This window comes from Cyanistes caeruleus, chromosome 1 (genome assembly GCF_971803275.1).
Source record: "Cyanistes caeruleus chromosome 1, bCyaCae1.hap1.1, whole genome shotgun sequence".
Classification (NCBI taxonomy): domain Eukaryota; kingdom Metazoa; phylum Chordata; class Aves; order Passeriformes; family Paridae; genus Cyanistes; species Cyanistes caeruleus.
In genome coordinates, this window is record NC_141701.1 from 117,580,734 (window position 1) to 117,595,186 (window position 14,453).

Below are 14,453 nucleotides of genomic sequence, written 5' to 3' on the forward strand. Positions count from 1 at the left end.
TTCAAAGCAGAAGAGAAACCATCTCTGCAATTAAATATATATATATATATATGCATGATCTTATGAAAGTTGATAGAATCCACCCATCTGCCTATTTTTGGCTTATCAGTGTTTTGTTTTAACATTTAAAGTGTTTTCTTCAAAGCTAAGAGCTGGAGCATTTCCAGGCAGTTTAATTGTCCAGATGTGGAGTGGATTTCTGAAGTATTTGCAGTATAGGGAAGACATGAAGGGTTTTTTTCTTGGAAGCCAATGAAAAGAAGAGAAATCCTATCAACTTCTGACTTGGTACTTGGTTTTTAAAAAAGGACTTGCTGAAATTAATCTTCAAAAATTCACAGGCCTCAAAAGACAAGCAAAACTGTCTTCATATATGTCTCACCATAGTTCTGCACTAAATTTCCCTCTGGGTCCCCATGCATTCACAAGACACAGCCATTCTGAATTGGTTTTGTACCCATGGTAAGGCCCATTAACTATTCAAGGACTTTGATAAGAGTACTAGATGGCTGTGCTTCTCATTAAACCTGCCAGAGGTCTCTATTGTGTTTCTTGGTACTAAATATCCCCAAACAATACTGAAGTACAGAGGACAGATTCAATAAAAAAGGTTCTTCTATCAAATATTTTTCCAGCATGAGGAGGTTTCTTGGTTGCAGTGCTTACCTGAAGTGCAGTTGTCCAAGCTCTCCTGTGTTCTCCACTGCAGTCAAGTTTGTTGTCCCCCAAAAGCAAGATGCAGTGAATTTCCTGCTCTCATGGCACACTGTGACTGCAGTATCCCTGCGGTGTCACAGCCATCTAGGAAGGGCCCAGGAAAGGCAGGCATTTCTTATCTTTTTGACAGTGGTCTGGTGGCTTCCATCCTACTAGCAAGACTTAATTTGTGGGGAACAATATTGACTGAAATGACATTCCAAAAATCCTCTAATCACGGGATCTGATTTTTTTGGCTGGTTTGAATTTTCAACTTTACATGGTTCAGCTACCACGGAAAGACTAGACAGTCTTAAAATTCAATCTCTTCTATTTAGCCGTGACACATGAATAGTATCTGTTCAATCTGCCATCATGCATTGCTTCATTTAATGCTTCATTTAGGTTTCAGGCCCCAGGGCAAAACTGGCCTTCATGTAGAGTGAGCACCATCCCCTAGACCTCTATTTCTGCCTGCATATAGCGTACCTGAGCTTGGCCTGACATTTCTAGTGACTGTAGCCCATTTCCAGGGGTTTAGTCCACTGAGCCAGCCAGGAGGGTGCTGGTAAATTCCCTGCTTGTGATGGCACGCTGTTTACACAGGGCTGGCATGAGATTACTTAGTCATGTCACTGACAGCTACCAAAGGAGGAGCCTGGAAGAGTGGTTATGTAGGAGATTATCCTAACGCATTTTTTTTAGGTAGTCAGCCTTGACTGTGCTGTGGAAGTACAGAGGTTATTGGTTTGTGCTCTACTGCGACCTGCACAGGCAGCATTTTATAGGGAATGCTGTAGAGGAAAAGCCATGAGCCATAACATCTGCTCTTTCAAAATCCCCACTGCTAGCTGAGGGGTTTCACTGCAAGCAGCCATGGCTGTTGTGTGCTGTGCCTTTGCATGAAGATAGCCCACAGAGAATATGAACTGAGTCATATTCTTCATCTTATGCTGAAGTCCTACATGCTGCTTCCTTCTGAGTAACTCATGCTCACAACGGGGAAACTGCTGGAAATTCTCCATCTGTATCACCTAAGTCAGAGCCCCACTCAGCATCCCCACCCACCCCAGCTGAGAGAAGCAGCCATTTCCCACATATGAGTAATGAAAATGTTTTTCTTACATCACAAATTCTAACAAATCTCGGCCCCTTTACTATATGTTCTGGGCTCCATGTAGGCTTGCTGCTTTATTTGTACAACATTCTGCTGAGCTGTTTCTGAGAATTGGAAGTGTAAAAACAAAGAGAAAACTTATATTTGAAAGAAAACCTATTGCTGTGTTTGGTATCAGTTCCCAAATCTGTGGCTGGCTAAGCCTCACCTCAGATGTTATTGTGTGGTTATGGATATTGGATGTTCTCTTTGCTGGTATGAGTGTTGCCAAAATGCACCCAAGATCTGCTAAGGGAAAAAACAACTGTGTATCACTGCTGAATGCAAAATTCAAAACAGAGAGCCTCTTTTTGACTAAATTCCTCAGGTTCCATCACTGTAATCAGTGTTACAGCAGGTAGAAAAAGGCTGGGAAAGCTGTATAATAGTGCATCCTAAAATAGGGCCATTAACACATAGAAATAGTAGAAAGTGAGACAAATATACCTCAGCAGTCATTTTTCTCTCCCCTTCTGTCTGTCCTTTCTCCTTAAACCTCACAATTTTCCTTTTTCCTTTTAGCTTTTTATCTCTTTCAGGCTAATTTTATTTTCTGTCTGGGAGAAAGGCAAGTGATTTTGCTTGGTTCAGTGAAGGAGTTGAGGCTCTGCTGGGAGTGATTAGGGAGCAAGCTGACAACATGCATTCCTCTCTAGGTGTTGTTATGAAGTTAATTATGAGCTCTTTGGTTTCATAAGGATTTTTTAGCTAAGCTATAAAGCAAGAGTGTGTGTCTATTTAGGGTCCTTAAAAGTCGTCTGTCATGATCCAAATGTCCCCTTGATCAAATGTCAATGCTTATTTTCCAGGATCTCATTTTAAATTATTACATACATCTAATATGAGAGTGTTACAAGCTGCTTTTGACTTTAGAAATGCTATCATTGCAGTGGCAGGTAAAAAATACTCAGTACGTCAAATATTTCTGTTTAAAAAACAGTTCTATGCCACCCTTGTCTGCATTAGCAACCCTCCAGCAAACGTAGCTGTGTGGTAGGAAGATGTAGTGGCTAGCAACAGGCATATAGGAAGGGAAGGACTTTTCCTCCCATTTGCATTTCTTTATCAGCTCAGCTTCATAAAGGAGCTTTGGGACCATTCACTGCCTTTACTACCTGCCTTCTTTTCAGTAGTGTGTCTGCTTCTTGATCCTCCTTTTATCCATTCATGTTGACTGGTACCTGTGCCCTGCCCTACAAGTCTGTGAATTCCCTGTGACAATAAGCTAGGTTTATCCAGCTGTGACAAACTGATTTCATCCTCAGGATCTGAGCGGCATCTCCTCACACCCCTGCATGCAGGTACTGGGTGCTGCAGACTTCTTCCCTCTCCCTCTGCAGGACTAACAGGCTGAAACACCTCTTCAGTTGTCTTGGTCTGTGCTGTCCCTGGGCTGAGGGACACCCATCAGAATCCTTACACAAGGATTCTGCATTTTCTTACTTTCTCTTGCAGCAGAGACATATGCTTTAGGACCATTTCCATGACTGAATCCCTCCCTTGTTGCAGCTGTAGTTGTAAGTGCTTTTGAAACAACATCTTTCTGCCTGGTGTGCACGGCCACCAGTTTGGCCATCAGTGTTTCCTCTTCTTCCTTCTCTCTTCCTAGATCTAACAATGTCACTTGGCAGCTCCTATACATTTATCCTTATGACATGAATTAATTCTGATAATTACTGCGGGGGAAAATAGGCAGTGAACTATTAATTTCACTAATTAACAGTGCATAATTTCTTTGCTCTGTTCAATTTATCTAGTTGATGCAAACTGCTTTGGCCCTGCCTATCCACAATAAAAGCAACAGTCTTGGTGCTCAGGTGGCTTGCACTGCCCTTATTTCATAGCTACTGTTACTAGCAGGTCTGGTTCTTTTAGTGTTTGCTGGCATGCAAGACTGCAGGGGAAATATGGGAAGTCTTGTATGAATGAAATCAGGCTGGAATTTTGGTGTAGGGACCTCAGTCATATAAAGTATCTCACAGTTTGGTAAGACAATGAAGACCAGTGCAATTGATCTGTTGCTTGTTTGTTTGGGTTTTTTATCTATTTTTTTTTTAAATTAAAATGTTGTTCCTTTGTTGCTAGAATGGCATATTTGAAAGAGTTGAAGTACTAAAGGGTTATTTTGGTGTCTTGGTTTGAAAGACAGGTGTTTGCTAAGGAAAACAGGAACTTCCCTTGAAATGGAAAATGTAAACCTCCTCCCTTCCAGTTATTAAAATTTTGAAATTAAGGGGCTCTCAGGCAAAAATATGGGAATAGAAATGCCAGTTCTTTACTACAAAAATTAAAATAAAAATGCAGTAATAAAAAAACACAGAGTCAGAATATAACACTGTGTTGGTCAGGGTGTTGGTAGCAGTCCGATTAAGTGGTCCAGTCTTCTTGGAGTGACAGATGTGGTTCTGTTGAAGCAGTGATCCTGTAGAAGGGTGCAGTTTTCCTCTGAAGGTCCAGTGGTGGTGTAGATGGGTCTGGTTTTTATTTGGGAATTTAGTAGAGAAAAGCTGACTGTGTGTTCTAAGTCTCCAGTTATATCCAGGTAGGAATGCTTGGCTCCTCCCCCTGGGTGGAACATCTCCCAGTGGGGTGATGTAATTTTATCAGTCATGCAGTGAGACTCAATGGCCCATTAACAGCAGATATTCCCCAGAGTTATGAGGAATGGGTCATGGAAGACATAAAGAGCGTTGCCCCAGCTGTTTTTAACAGATGGTAATAGAATACATACTTCTGGTTACATCTTGCATTGCGACCTAAGACATTTGGGTGAGACGATCCTCCAAGTAACTTCTGCATTTGAATTCACAGACTCACCACAGAGATGAGAACTTCTACAGTTTCTTACCCCAAAGACTTCTCAAACTTTGAGGCTGGTCATTATTTCAGCTCCTGGTTGAGCTAGATACACAACATATACATGTGTGGAGATGCATACATACATTCAAGCGTGCAACAGTAGTTTGGAATATGTGATCCAATGCCTGTGACTTGGCCCTCACATCTCCTTGTGTATCTCTAGAATCAGTTCAGCTAATGGCGTGTGCCTTGCTGTAAAACTCAAAACAGCCTTTTCATCTCCTGTCATCCAACAAGTTCCCTTAGACCTCCAAATTTTCCATGCCTTCAGTAACATGATTTAACTTCAGAAGGACAACTTTGAGATCCTGGGTTTCTTTGTTGTTCCAGGAAAATCCATTCATCAGAGTCCCTTTTCTTTCAGTTCTGCCTAAAATTACGCTCTCGGTTTAGGGGCTTCTACAATTGCATATCTGCTATTACATCTGCAGCATCTTTGACTGTTTTCCCAGACAAACTTCAGCAGAGATGGCTTCATCCTTCAATGCACTACCTGTACCTCTGCTCAATACTTGTGTCTGAAGGAGCCCACTTCTTTGATGTCCAGGACAGTGCTGGCACTGTGTTCTCTGTGTTCATGATGCCCCAAACCTCCAGGCACGTGCTATATTGCAAATCAAGGTGTACCACAATGGGCAGTGGATGTGATCATGTGGCAAACTCTGCATTTGCTATAGTGAGCCCCACTCCTGAGGTAACCTGCAAGGCTATTACACTTTCCAGACTATCTCCTTACAAGTCATACATAGCTTGGTATCATGCCAAGGCTATTCAGCAGGTAGCTAAAAGAGCTTTGTGCTGGTCCATGTGAAGAGCAGGTGAATTTCAAGGCAACCTTTTTTCTAGGCTTTGCATATAACCCAGGAGGAGGCTGATATTTGCCTCCTCATCCTTTGTTTCACGAATTTAAGCCCTTGTCATGAGTTTTTTCCAGGCTGAGTGCTTCCTCATACACTGCATACCTTGCCCCCAGCCCCAATATGAGCCAGTTCCAATGGCTTCTGCTCTCTTTTGTGGGTCAGCTCCCACATTTCCTATACAAAATTACAACAATACTGTATATTTTTCTCAATCTGAATTTATTTCCAGGGTCTCTTATATGCCAGCTTGGATTTCATTGAATGTAGTTGGCTGTGTCATTTGCTCATACATATTTATCCTAGGAAAATACCAGCTCATGCATTTTCTAAGGGCTGTGGACACCACTCCAAAATAGTGAGAGTTAGGTACTAGACGTCTCTGCAGGTCTGGACCATTAAGGGTGTAATACAGAGTTAAGAGTGGGAAAAACATAGAGCCACTTCTTGAAGACATGGGCTCTATTGCCAAAGAGGTTCATTTGCCTCACAGCCATTTAGGAGACATATTTAATGCTAAATTTTAATGCATGGGAAGATTTAGGGTCTACCCAGTACTGGGGAGCCAGTGGTACTGGAGCCATCCCCGATGCTGGTCCTGGCAGCTCCTGTGCAGCCGGACAGACGCCGTTCTGCTGCTCCCCTCTGCTGTTCAGCACGGAAACAACACGCTTCCAGCCAGGCATTCTCCCCCAGACTCCAGAATATTTTCCTTTTAGCTGTTCTTCTTCTTTCTTTGGCCAGGTGTGGGAGGGGTGTGGAGGGGAATGGAGCCAAGCTGCCATTGGATGTGTTTATTGTGCTTGGCAGCTGGCTGCAAATGCAAAATGAAGTAATGCTGATTTCCTACACACTGTAATTCTCCTTTCTGACCTTTTTTATAGACAGGGAAAAAGAAAGATAATTTACTGGAAAAGCAAAATAAATGGGACACAGAACCAGAACTTGTGCCAGGAGAGATAATGGCTAAATGTGTGGCGCATGGCAATGGGCTGAGGCAAAGGAGTTTTAAATATTTTGAGTCAAAGTCAAATGAAGGCTGTTGTTCAAGTTCAGATTTAAAATATTAACATTAACACATCTTGCTTTCTCAGGATGTCAGTTCCTTTTAAATGGGAATCTCAGAGTAGGGCCTTTATGGGTTTGATTGAACTGCAAATAAAAAAAACAAACAGATGCATCTCTTCTTCCCTTTCCCCCTAAAAATTCCTTTCGAATGCTTTAGCTTTGAAATTTCAGATTCCAGTTTAATTCAAGTAGCAAGCAGAGTAAAGGAAAAGGCACTGCAACATTAGATTATTATAAATGATAAATTGACACCCTCAGAATTTTGAAGCCTGCCAGTTTAAGTAATCATTGCTTATAATAGAATTAATCATCTAGATTGTATTGACTTGGATTTCTTTCTTCAAATCAAACTCTGCTGCCAAGTCATCCTCTAAGTGTAAAAATGAAAGAAACAAGCAAAACCTCTTTTTTTCTCAGTGATCCTCATACGAGTAAACAAAACACACAGCTTGGACAGAATACAGACATTGCTAGATATCTTCTGTTTTTTCTCTCTTTTTGCTGGATCAGCTGTAACTTACTGCCTTTTTCTTAAGCCTGATTAACTTTTGCAAGTTCTGCACAATGGGCCAGGATTTCTGCAATTACTGGCTTCCTTTCACTTTGTCCTGTTTTGTCAGGGGTGATGCCAATAAACTCGAGGGGACTCATATGTAAAAGGTTGAGACATCCTCTGGGTTAAACCCATTCAGGATGACTGTAAAAGATGTGATGGCATTTGGACTCTGCCCACCTGTAAAAGTTGCAAAAGGCCTGGGCAGCCTGACATTCCCTCATGAAATGCAGGACGTTCCAGACGTCAACAAATAAAAACTGTGAACTGAAAGGTCTCCTCCTCTGGCTGCTGAGTCAGAGAGCGATGTGCAGGCAGGCAAGATGTCAGTTTTCTGTGTTCGAGTGCTGTGCCTTTTGTGGCTACCTGGTCCATTCACTATTTTTTCCAGAATGGAGGGGAAAAAAGATGCACTGAAATTGCAGGAAGAGCTGTGGAAGAACATGGATATCTGTGTGTGAATCATTACACTGAGGACCATGCTTCAGAGAGAGAGGAAGAAGCTGATTTGAGCCTGCTCTAATCCCATTCTAAATTAAGTGGCTGCACTGTGACTCTATTTAAATATTTCAAAAGAAAGTGAACTTGGTCATATGGAACTAGTTTAGATGGGAGCATCCCTATGTGAGTTTAATGTGGTTAGACATTAACCACATTTATGTGTAGATGTGGCATGTAGAGACATGGGTTTGTGGTGGACTTGGCAGTGCTGGGTTAACAACTGGACTTGGCCATGATCCTAAAGGTCTTTTCCAACCTAAAAAAATCTATAATTCTATAAATTAATCCTCCATAATTTCACATCTTTGATAGATTTGGATGGATTTTCCCATATAGTCTGACATCCAAAAACTCCTGCTGTGGCAGATCTAGGGGACCTTTTGCTTTTTGAGGGCCCAGAAGGACTCTCCAATATATTCAGTAGAGGTTTGACACGAACAATCAGTAAAAGCAAAGAATTTTTAACAATATAGCCACAGGCTGTAAGAAATGGAGCCATATATTTTATACTCCCAGGTTGTAGGTGTTCCCAGATTTCCTACTCAGAGCAAAGATCAGGGTCAGATCTGCTGTTTGAAAATACAGATTGCTGGAAGCCCTTGAGTAGAGATTGCCACACCTCTCTTAATTAACATAGGCTGCATCTTGTCTTCATGACAAGTTGCAGTCAGCATGTCAAAAACTGTGCCTGCTGACTGCATGTACTGAAAACAGGGGTGCAGCTTCCCCTTCCCTCTCAAATTATAACACTGCCTGAAACTGAATGTAGCAGGGGTTGCTTCCATTTGTTTTTAAGTTTCTGGGTTTCCTATGTTCAAGCTTTTCCAAATGGCAGATCAAAAGAGAGATGTTTTCAGTAAAATCTTTGCAATCCCATGTTTTCAAGAGCAGAAGCTTTAAGTAAATACCAATATTTTCATGTGAAAATAGCAGTTCTGTAGCTGCCTTCATTCCAAACAAGCCTGCCTAAAGGATTTCATTTAGATAGGTTATCATTCCTTATTATCTATCTAGCACTCACAGTGGCTGTAAAATCCCTAGGAATGATGGCATTTCCATTTATTTCCATGTTCAGCTCACAGAACACACTCATGACATGAAAATACCATAGAAATGCAAGGTAATTATCATCATTATGTAACTCCTTGGCATCCAGGAGCAGAATTAACAGCCTGAATGGTGCCTATAAGAAAAACAGAATACATTTCAGTAAGCAAGCCTGTCATTTTTTATCTCTTAAGTAACCTTAAATAAAATTGAACTGGCTTAGTCAGTGTGAAAAAAAAAGGAAAAAAAGCAATTTCTTATAATCTTCACTGTGATGATAATACATGTATTTCTTCATTTAAATAAAATCTCTGAACAGCACCTGGAGTTTTACAGAGAAATCCTGCACTGGGGATTTGTATGCAGCACGTTTGCATATGAAATGTCAGAATTGCATGGACAAGGACAGCAGTGAAATTTAAAAGGTGATGGATAAGACAGATGGCTGAGCAGAAGTGGTCTGCATTGCCATGGAGAAAAGCCTGGTGCTATCCTCAGCAATCACTGCTCGAGTTTGCAAGAGTCTGGCTGCTATGGAAGCATCTGAGCCAACCCTGGGTGTTGCAATATGCCAGTTTTCCAAGAAACAGATTGGTATACAGTGTGTATATTTTTTATTTTCTTGGGGGAGGAGGGGAGAATCTGTGGATTTGAGGCTGTCATTTGGCTTTGAATTTCATCATATCAGTGCATTTCTTGGTGCCTAGGAAGACCTCTTTGAAATGGAGATGATATGTGAATACTGACATAACCACCTTGGAAATTACTCCCCCTCCCATCTTGTGAGAGCAGAAAATCACTGTACAGAGTCTACTAATTTCTACTCACTGTTCTGTATTTAATCTGTGTGAAAGGTCCCATGTTCCTTCCTTGAGACTGATAACAGTGTTGATCTCTGCTTTTCAAGGAGTTTTTTTGTGAGCTTGCCTTTGTGAGGGGATGGCACTCCCAAGAGGTCTGTGCAAGAGTCAGTCAGAGCTGGATCCGAAATATTGAAGAGATTCTCCTTGGGCCAGGCTTGAGGCTGCATCTGATTATAACCAGGACTGGGAGGGAAACAGTCCAGGAGCTCAGAATTCAGGGTTTGGAGTAATTGCTGAGCAATACAGGGAACCAGGATTAAAAGAAAGTGAGAATATTCCCTGAAAGGAAGCATGAAAGCTTTCTGCCTTCCAGGGCTAAAATTCTCTGGGATATAAAGATCTACTGGAGACAGTTTTAACAGTTTGAACTTAATTCTCTAACTGCAAGCAACAGGTTTCAAAATAAAGACAGTTAAGTCAAACTAGTCTAATTTCTGATCATTTTTTTCTCTAAAGTATTTGATGATTGTGAAAATTTCCACTTAATTTAAGAGAATGCAGCTAGGTATGAAACTGTATTACGGGCATTTGAGTGTCAGTGGCAGCCCATGGAATGTGAGCAATATATTTGTAAGTGGCAAACCAAAAGGATGGCAAGAGCACAGACAAGAAAGTGATTGGCCCAATGAGCTGACATAGTTGTTTTGGTTTGGTTTTTTTTTTCAACATAGGAAAATGTTGAACTCTTGTTCAACAAGAGGTTGAGTTTGTACAGCAAAACGCTCTGTAAAGGCTAAACCCTTGACAAGATTATCAAAACATAGCCTGAGAGGAAAGTCCCCAGCTGTGGTGAAGCTCACAGAAGCAGTCAGTTCTCTGAGACCTGGAAGCAGACCCGAGGCAGAAAGTGATGTGAATCTCTGACAGACTATATAAAAAACATGAGCTTCACAGACTGAGCAAACTCCCACCCCCAGCTAACACTGTGCATTTGGGGACCAGTACTGATGTGGCTTGTGGTCCCTTGGAAGAGACAACAAGCCCAAGGGGATGATAGCAGTGCCTTGAGTGACAAAGGAGTCTCAGCACAACAGTGTGTGGAACAAATGCCAGCAGATGGGATGTGGATTCATTTTCAGTTGGATGGGAGCATGCAAATTTGTGTGGTTTCAGAAGCAAAGATCTTACAGTATTGGATAAGTAGCCATAGGTGGGAAAAGATAAATAGTACAGTGACAGGAAAGGCCCCTCTGAGAGTCTAATATACCCAGTATCAGTTCTGATAGCAAATAGGAGAGGAAAAGGCCATATGCTAGAGAGATGGGGGTGGAAATCACATAAACAGCAGCTCAGCAGTACTCCCTTATGTTGCTTGGGTCTAGACCACTATAGCTGAGGTCACTCCAGTTAAATTTCTGGTCTGCCAGATGTTGAATCTTTCCCCAACCCTGAATCTTAGCCCTTCTCCAGGAAGCAGATTCTGCAAAGGTAGGACACTGGGTTGGAGAATATCCTTCTCCCCTTTGATAGAGAAGACAAGACTTTGCCTAGGAACAGCCCCTAGTCTTGGCTGGGGATCCTGTCTTTAGGAGACCCTTATTTCAAAGAGAAGTGAGGAGAAGGGTGTCCTCTTTCCTTTTCAGCCTGCTCCCTCCTGAAGTAGGACCCCAGACAGATCCAGTGCAGGGGCTGGAAAAAAGACAGAAGAGACTGGAGAAGGTGATGTCTCCTTTGGAGGAGAGGAGGATGCTGGCACACAAAGCCCTTCAGGGCCCAAATCTGGCCAGCAGCTACGATTCTCCCATTGGGACCTCTAGAAAACATGCAGCTTCAACAGGGGAATTAATGCTCCAGATTAAAAGTGTGGAAAAGAGAGCTGAGAGAAAAATTAATTACAAATGGAATACAATTGTGCAATAGTAAAACTTCAGTGACATTTAATTTCTGTATAAACAGAGCTTGGTTTTGTTCTCATGGTTCGCAGGGGATGGATTCAGGAAGCTGTATTAAATGCTTGGCACTGTTTCTGATTCACTTAGTGGTCTTCAGGAAATGACTTAATTGCGAGGTCTTGCAAGTGCTGAGCACACACTGAGGAGCATTTTTTTTCCTCTAAAGGCAAAGGGAGCTTTCTGGAGCAGGACAAGAGCTCTTAATCTCAGAGGATGAGGGTGCATTGATTGGAAAAACACATTCCACTTATCTTTGCAGCTTCCATAAAAATTGAGTTCAAGAATCCAGGGTGCTGGTACCCTCATCATCTGCAAAGCAAAGAGGATGGTTTGCTGGGGATCTTTGAGGAAGCCAGTTATAAAGGGCTGTAATTGAATTAAAGGATGGACCGGCTTTGTTGAAAGAAAGGGGAACAGAACCACTCAGGCATGTGGGCTCACATTGTGAAACAAATTACAGGCTGACACATGCACTAATAATCTGTGCTTTGGTGCAATAGACAGGAATAACTCAAAACCTCTGTGGCTGGCAAAGGGGAACCAAGAGTAATAGGGGAAGCTTGTTTCCAATGAATCCCATCCCACACCCGCTGAACCAGGTCATCTGATTGTCTGCTTGGGCTGGGTGGAGGAGGACAGGGTAAGGCTGGCCCACAAGGTGAACCACCTTTTTAACTAGACATGTGAGTGGAGAGAATAAGGGTTTTTTTGGCTGGAGATGAGGCAGATGTTGACAGCACTGGCAGGACTGAACTAAGATACCTGCCTGAGTCTGGTAAACTGTGTGTGAAATCCAGCACACACGGAATATTGCCTGGACAGAAATGAATTCTCCCCAGAAACAGTTTCTCCAAACAGCTTCATTCCACTGAAAATGGAGAAATTTTCTTCTGGTCAGGATAGTTAATCCTTCCCACCGTGCTGCAGGGACATGCAGTTCTCACCAGCACTGCTTTGATGTGGTCCTGTGAGCCCCCATAACTATGAGCCACCATCCACGCCATGATGTTTGCCATCCTGCAATATGTGAGAGCTTTCCATCCTGGAAGGCTCAAGGCTGCTCCAATGGATATCATGGGGCATTTCCTGTACTTTCACTAGCTACTTTTTTCAGTAATTCTGGTTTACACCCCAGGAAACTATTTACCATATGTGCCTAGATAAATCCCTTCTGAAGGGTGTGGGTCAGTGTTACACACTCTGAGAGCCCTGTCTGGCAGACCTTGGCTGCACTGCAGCCGTGTGATGTACATGTGGGCATGAAGTATGTGTTTTTTCAGGCCAGAACAGTAGATGGCCACAATCAAGCAGATTTCCCCAGCTTTCCTCTGCCAAGCCTCTAAAATCCATTGTGTTCTTCCCCTAAACCCATGCTTTTGATTTCTTCAGATACCCAGTCCTTAGAAACAGACAAGCCTGGAACAGCCAACAGCAAACATGAACAGAATGCATCTGTTCAGCTGTGTGCAGGTTGTGCTCAGGAGATCAGCCACATCAACATTGATAGAATAAATAGATTTGTTTCATGACATAGTCACCAAGCAGTATTTATATTAAAATCCCAGTTACATTTTTAAGATGTGGTACTAATTTCCCATATATATTTATACACCTACGTACACATACACACATTGGTAGAAATTGTGTGTTCATATTAAAGAGCTAAAAAAACTGCTCTCTATATAAAAATAGAACATATATTCAAGTTGAGTAAGAAGTCTTCCTTGTCTACACTCTGTGATATTTCTGCTTCTGTTTGGTGGCTTCATTATTTTTTCCTGGTGCTCTTCTGTGCACTACCATTACCCTCTGAATTATTTACTGTATTTCCCTGGCTTTTGATATTATCCCATCTTCAAAGAGTGCTGGTGATAACATGTTTTAAGTGACAACACTATATACTTCCTAAATAATCTCATTTTACTGGTTGTTTAACCAAAGATTTTTGAAAGTGTTCCTTTGCTTTTTTTGCTGTTGAGCTGTGATGTTCCAGGAGCTCCAAAAAGAGATGTCTCTTACAACTGTGCTAGGAACTGCTGTCATTTAAATAAATTGACTTATGCTGATGCAAATGAGAGCAAAATTTGGCCCCATCTGCTCTACATAATCTAGTTCCTAAATCAGAAAAAACAGTCACTAAGAAATGACAGCCAGTATTTTATTTTTGTGGGAATTTGGTTTTATCACTTCTGAAAACTGCTGAAGCTAATAATGCAGACTAGCATGCTAAACATGTTGGTTTCTTCCAGGATCATTCTGGAGACTTTTGTTTTTTAGTTTCTTGGGTAAGAATGTATCTAACATATTTAAATAGATGTTAGATTTACTTATTAGCAAAAAGGCGTAGCCTTCAATGCTGTAGTTTTTAGGGAGGATAATTAAAAGTGAGGAAAGAAGATACAACAGATGTAGTGCTTAAGCACTGAAGAACACCACAGTGTCTTAAACGAAGGAAGAGCAATGTCTTTTACTGAGTAAACTACCTGGATAGTCTCAAATTTACTGGTTTTCCTTCCCAGTGCCTGAAAGTGTTCCTTGTTGGGGTCTGTGCTACTTGCCAGACCTCTCTGCTTTGTGGTGAACAGGCTTCATGTGGTTGTGACATGCAGCTCATGTCACTCCCTTCACTTTGGAGGGGTGCTAGAACTGCCATCAATAAGTTTGCAAAAAGACTATGGGACAGAATTGTCCATACATGTGAAATTGCTGTGGAAACCAAGGGACACACCAGTGTATTGCACTACAGCAGTGGACAAGCAAGTGCTGCTATGGGCAGTGTTTCAAACACCATGTCCTGGGAAGAGGGAGTCTTCTTAAAAATAACAGACCATCTGTAGTTCAAAAAGCCCCACAGATGGCATTAAGATGGCTCACTGAGGGTAGTGGAATGCAGGTGTTTCCTCCTGTGGTTGTTCTTGCACAAATGTGTGTCAGTTTGTGCAATGGCCTCTCCCTTACAGC